Here is a 6,566-nt window from a genome sequence, read left to right as displayed (position 1 = left end):
TTAAATATGGAACGCTACACAAATTTGCATGTCATCCTTGCACAGGAGCCATGCTAATTTTCTCTGTATCGTTCCAATTTTAGTATATGTGCTGCCGAAGTGAGCACTGGTGATTGTTATTAATATCTTCTGCAAGTAAGTCTCCCTGTACATTTTTGTTCAGGCACACTTTGCAACACTTTATGAAGAGTATTGGGGTGAACACATCTCTGTCCATTAGCATTTCTTTTATCCTAGATATATATCTGTCCTCTGCTTGGTTTGTTATTGCCCAGTGGACTCTGAATACTGAAGGAGGAGGGACAATTCATTCACAGTGGGCCCAAAGGCCACTGAGACAGATGGATGGTGAGAACTGGCAGCTCAAACATAAACAGCATCAGTGGTCTGGGCACTGGATGGATAACTGAATGACTTTCTTAGTCTTCAATGTGCCACTTCTATCTTAAGCATCCAAGCCTTAATTCCTTTTCACTGGTGCAGGAAACAAGCCTCGCATGATGCATCTGAGAAAATCAGCCCATCCTTGAAGGATGCCAGTCACTTCCCTTCTCCACGTAAGAATCTACTCCACGCATCTCCGCCTGAATGGTTCTCTCCTCCACTAAACTCCAAGAGCCTTTATTTCAGGGCATTTCACTTGGTAATTACTTACAGGCAGTTTTGTAACAGGTCTTCTGTTACATTATTTAACTACCATATGGTTTGAAGACAAAGGAACTTGGATTTCCTTAGGGCCTACTTTGTGCCGGGTACCCTTACACGTAGCAGCTATTCTAAACCTTGTGATGACCTGATCAGGTAGGGACTGGTGGCTGTCTCACAGGTGAGGAAAGAGAGATGCAGAGGTTAAGTGACTGTTCAAGGTCACGTAGCTAGTAAGTGGCGGAGCTGGGATTTGAACCCAGATCTGTGTGTCTGGCATTGTAATTATTTTGGGCTCTTAGCAGGATTTTATGTTCCTGGAAAGCAAGGACTACTTCTTTGTATCATCTGCAAAAATCCAATACAGAGACTGAGCCTGGATAGGTGTTTAAAAACGTTATTAAATGTCTTTATAAAGAGAGAAGCAGGTGACCTAATGCTCCTTGAGTCCTGGAAGAAATAGCGGGTGTGGTGTAGGAGGACGTACTGCTCCTCTCTGCTCTTGTTCCTTGGTGGTCTAATCCTCATAGCTGGCTGAGGCCATTATAAGGCTGCAAGGATATATAGATAAATACAGCTTTGTCAGGACGCAGAAGAAAATGCATGACATTGCGGAGGTACAACAGAAGAGAACTCACACTTACCGTGTGTCTCTGCACTGGGCTTTCATCATTTATTATCTCATCAAAGGCACATAATATCTTATGGGGTCAGATCATTTAACAGCCCAGTATCAGACAGCAATAAATAACAGAGCTGGAATCTAAATACAGGTCTGGCTGACTCCAAAGCCCTGATTGCTGCCTCTACACCTCACTACTGACACAGAGAGCACCCCTTCTGTTGAGAGGAAGCCAGGTCAAGCTATTGCTGAAGAAGACTGGCCTTGAGCACATGTGGAAATAATAACTCAGAATGTATTCCACCCACACAACTGAAAGTTACCCGCTGCACACTACCTGATCTATTGCCATTGGAGACTTTTTTTTTTTATCAGCTATTGCCTGTGTGGTAGTCAAGCATTTTATCTTTTTCATCGAATTATCTCATTATGTTCTTGATGTAGTCTCTCATTCTCTCTGAAAATAAAGTGATTTAAGATGAAAACTGCAATTACAGTGCCATCTATTAAAAGGACCTGGGATTCCTGCAGCGTTAAAAGGAATATGTAATTGCTGATTAAAGAAAAGCATGCTGAGGGGATACGGGGATATGTGTATAAATACAGATGATTGACCTTGGTGTACCTCAAAAACTGGTACAAGAGTGTAAAGCAATTATATTCCAATAAAAAATAAATAAATAAATAAATAAATAAAAAGAAAAGCACGCTATTGGCCCAAACCATTGATTAGAAGTAAATTTGGTAAAAGTCTCTTTGCAACATCATGGACAAGCCCACACCCTTTCTCATAGAGGCAAAGGGACCTTTGTGAGGCTCAGAGAGGTTAATAACTAGTCCAAGGTCACACAGCTAGTATTCTCCTGACACTGGAGGATGTACATCTGAAATGTATTATCCAGGGACCTGGTACAGACAAGAGCGTGCAAGATTCGAGAAAGGCTCAGCTGATTTCATGGGCAATGTGCCCCCTGGTAGGCTTCCCTGGGTCAGGCCTTTATCATCTCTCCCCCTGGACCTTGGCTGTTTAGATTCCTCTCTCTTACCTCACTCCGTCCCATCGTGTTCTCCAAAAACACCTAGAGTGACTGTGGCAATTATTATTGGTTTCCCACCTAAAAGCTCCCCTATACCTTTTACATTACCAGAACAATAGCTTTAATCCAGTAGCAACATATCCAGCCTCAGGGATGAATCTTAATGGGTTTCAGCCATTCCTGGCAACCACATACATAAATAAATGTCTTGTATTTTACTTAATAGATTTGGTTTTCTGTAGTAGTGTGAGTACAAGAATTCTGAAACTATTTTCTATGTGTTTAGATCTGAACAAATACATAAATATACTCATGTTGTAGGGAATCAGAGTTCTCACTGTGAAAGAGAGGTGACACGACCCTGAAATGGAGTGAAACAAGCAAATCCCTGCAGAGTTGGATGGGAATTGGAGATATGAGTATTTCTAGCTTTGTCCAGTGAAAGGGCCTAGAGGCGTTCACATGACTGGCAATGAGCACACTCCAGCACACAGTTTTTGGTTTCTAAAAAGCATTCTTTGTTAAAAGGAACCAGGAATCCTTGAAGAAACGGCTGATTCAAGGACGGGGGCAGGGCAAGTACAAGATGCGTCTGGAACATGGGACTGTGACAGAAAATAAGAAAAATAGGAATAGATCAAAAGTACAAGGAGACCCCCAAAGGCAGTAAGCATCCAACTATGTGACAGTTATGGGTTATAACCAATTGAGTATAATAAGAATCCGTACGTTCATCCAAGTCTGTACATACATACCTAAAGGTCAGCTCTTCCTTGCTGTAGAATGCCAACTAATAAATGCAGAAGAAATGACAGTATTAGAAAACCACCATTTTGCTACCATCCTAGTAAAAGAGCCAGGCAAAAATCATCAAGGGATGCTAAAACCTATGGTTCAAAGTCTACTGAGGAACAAGATAGTTACAGCCTCAACAAATCTCTCCACGAAAGTAACTATTAATTAAAACAGGAAAAATAGGAACTTGGCGAGCACCATTTTAACAAAATGATCAAAGTTAATACCACCCATAGTGGAATGAATCAACATCACTGCCTCCTGATATGCTGCACTGAGAAGAACACTGCATCACTTCTGTGGTGTTCAGGCCCAAAGTATAATACATAACCTAACACTAATAACGAGGACGTATCAGACAAACCTAAATTGAGGGACATTCTGCAAAATAATTGGCATGACTCTTGAAAATGTCAAAGTTACAAAGGAAAAAGATGAGGAATCCTTCCAGATTAAAGGAAGCTAAAGAGACCTGATAACTAAATGTCCTATACGACCCTGGATTGCATCTTGGGCCAGAAAAAAAAATTGCTATAAATTATATTATTTAGACAATCACAATATGGACTATAGATTAGATAATAGCAGTTTTCAGTGTTAAAATCCCTGCTGTACTGTGGATATGTCAAAGAATTCTTCATTTTTAGGAAATACATAAGGAAATATTTAGGGATAAAGGAGCCTGATGTATACAACTTACTCTCAGTTCAGAGAGAAGAATGATACAAACATGGCAAAATAACAATTGGTGACTTGTGGTACAGTAGAGATGGCCACAAGTTTATTGCTACTCTTCTGATTGGGAGACAGACTAATTCCTGTCTTTAAAACTGAGCTGGTCTTAGTGACTTGTTAGACCACTGGGTAATGGAGGAAGTGATGCTCTGGGACTTCCTTGGCTATGTCATGAGAAGCTTTGCACCTTCGATCTGGGCTTCTTGGAAAGCCTTCTCCAGGGGACTTAAGCGGCGGTAAGATGTCCAGCTCCCTGAGACCGCCACGCTGAAAAGGTCCTGCTGAGGTGCTCCTGTTGACACTTCCAGCCCAGCTCAGTTTGCAGCCATCCTCACCAAGGTGCCAGATGTGTGAGTGAATCTCTTTTGGATTCTCCAGATCATTCCCTCCACTAGCTGCATAGCATTCCATGACCTCTGTCAACACCGCACGGAGCAGAAATCACCCAGCTGAGCTCTGCCCAAATTCTTGACACAGAAAAGCATGATACAGCCTATAATCGTTGTTGTTTTAAGGCATTAGGTTTGTGGGGCATTTTTTTTTTTTACACAGAAATAGATAACTAGCACTAGGTAGACTGATTTTTTTACAAAGGCATTCTTTGTACTGTTCTTGCAGCTTTTCCATATGTTGATATTAATTTTAAATGTAAAAAATATTAGGGCCATTGATTCATGGTTAAAATGGGTGTGTACTTTTGCTTAAACCAAAAGCTCTTTTTTCTCAGCAGGAAAATCATTTAGCAATTCCTTAGATCTATGCCAACCTCTAGATCCAAGTTGAACTTTTTGAGTGAAACTTGGTGAGTCAAGACCACAAAGGAGTTTGTTGAGCTTTGATGCTCAATGTGGAAACCAAGACTCATAAAGTGGAAACACACCTGTTAAATGTCTCGCCTCTATGCTCCTGCCTCATCGCTGTGGATCCAACTGCTTCTTCTACCTCTCCCCGGATATCTCAGCAGTACTTCGACTCAACAGCCCTAATCCTAACTCACATTCTCACCAAGCTGAGCCCCAACCCCCACTGAAATAAACAAACAATAAATAGATAAATCCCTAGCCCTCTTTTGGTGTTTTCTGTATCGGAGTGTGGCTGCTCTGTTCCATTTCAGTATCAGAACCAGAAATCTGGGAGTCATCCTTGATGACTCCATCACCCTTATTCACCACCATAAATTGCATTGGTTTTGCCTCCTGATCTGTTTTCCTTTTGTCCCCTTCAAGCCAAGCCACCATCACCTCTCACCTTCTAACCACTCTCCCTGGATTTAATCTTGCCCTCCTGAGAGTCGGTCTCCAGGTCCCTGGGCAGCAGCCACGTTTAGAACACAAATCAGATCGTATCACTTTCCTGCTTAAAAACCATTCAAGGCTTCCTTTTGTTCTTGGACTTCCTGCAGGAAGCCATAAAGGAAAACTTTAAACTTAACTAGGAAAAATGTATCAAACTCGCTGAGGCAAAAAAGAATACATATACATTATCATAAAGCAGGCTAAAAACAAATAACAGATTGGAGGGAAATATTCGCAACAAATATTTGAGTAACAAAGAGCTATAGTCCTCATTATATAAAAGACCTAATGAAGCAACAAGCAAAGGATCAACCTCTAATAGCAAAATGGATCTAGAATATAACAACTTAGTTCACAATAAAGAGAAAAATGGCATAGAAGTACACACAAAAGATACCCAACTGCCCTCATAGTTAAATAAATATGAAACTAAGAAACAAACAAAAAAGATGCCTATCAGGTTGGCATAGAATAAAAGTTTTGAAAATACAAAATGCTGATGAAGGTATAAGGGTGCAGGCAATTCCCTACATGGTTTGTATAATCAAGGCTATTTTAAGACCTTTACCGATTTCAGGCACTCTTATCTTCAGAAGCCATGCCCTACATCACATGAAGTACACTAAAATACACACATATCTGATATTAAGTATAATTTTTGCTGATATTGAAATATTGAAAGGGTTCTAATAATTTTGCTTTTGAAATTGCTTGGCTGTAAGTAATTCTTATGATGAGCTGATTAATTTATGATAGGCTATTTAATTTATAATAGCCTATTTCTCAATAGTCATTATACATACTTGTGAATTCTTGTAAAATAAGCAAAATATATAACCTACAAATTGTTTTCAAATATAATGAACTTTGTATGAATAATAGCATTACGAGTAATACATTGTAGAGATATTTAATTAAATACGTATTGATCTCGAATTTGCAGTTTCCCTTTGTGTTAAGAAGCTAATCTACACTGCTCAGTGCCCAGACATTTTCCAAGGCCCCTGATGCTAAACTATGCTTGTAGAACTTTTTAATGGTAAAAGGGCCCTGGACAAACATCTCCAGAGGACAATGATGAAATGCTTCTCAAAATTATAAAGGGGCATACTTTTCACCAAGAAATGCCACTGAAGTGAATTTATCCTACATATTTACTCACACATGTGCCCAAAAAATGTCCTTATAAGAGTATTCCTGGCCGCATTGTTTGTAACAATAAAAAATAGTAAGAACTTAAAGTATCCATCAATCAGAGATTGAGTAGCTACATAATGGCACAACCATGCATTGGGGTACCGTGCAGCCCTTGAAAACACTGGTGTATATCTGACTGCGCTGATGTGGAAATGCCTCTACGTGTGTTGTCAAGAGGAACAAATGAAGGCATGAGACCCTGCTCATAAACCCGCATCCCCCTTCCGCTCACACACCAGC

At 40.2% G+C, this 6,566-nt stretch overlaps 1 non-coding gene across 1 annotated transcript; it reads right to left on the bottom strand.

Annotated features, from left to right (window-relative positions):
• LOC130856169 (U6 spliceosomal RNA) lies at positions 1-107 on the bottom strand. The gene has a single exon (XR_009054465.1). It is a non-coding gene; the product is annotated as a U6 spliceosomal RNA (small nuclear RNA).
• Between the last annotated feature and the right edge of the window lie 6,459 nt (positions 108-6,566).

Source organism: Hippopotamus amphibius, chromosome 6 (assembly GCF_030028045.1).
Source record: "Hippopotamus amphibius kiboko isolate mHipAmp2 chromosome 6, mHipAmp2.hap2, whole genome shotgun sequence".
NCBI lineage: Eukaryota > Metazoa > Chordata > Mammalia > Artiodactyla > Hippopotamidae > Hippopotamus > Hippopotamus amphibius.
The sequence above is the reverse complement of the archived record's forward strand: the minus strand, read 5'-3'. Positions and strand labels throughout refer to the sequence as shown.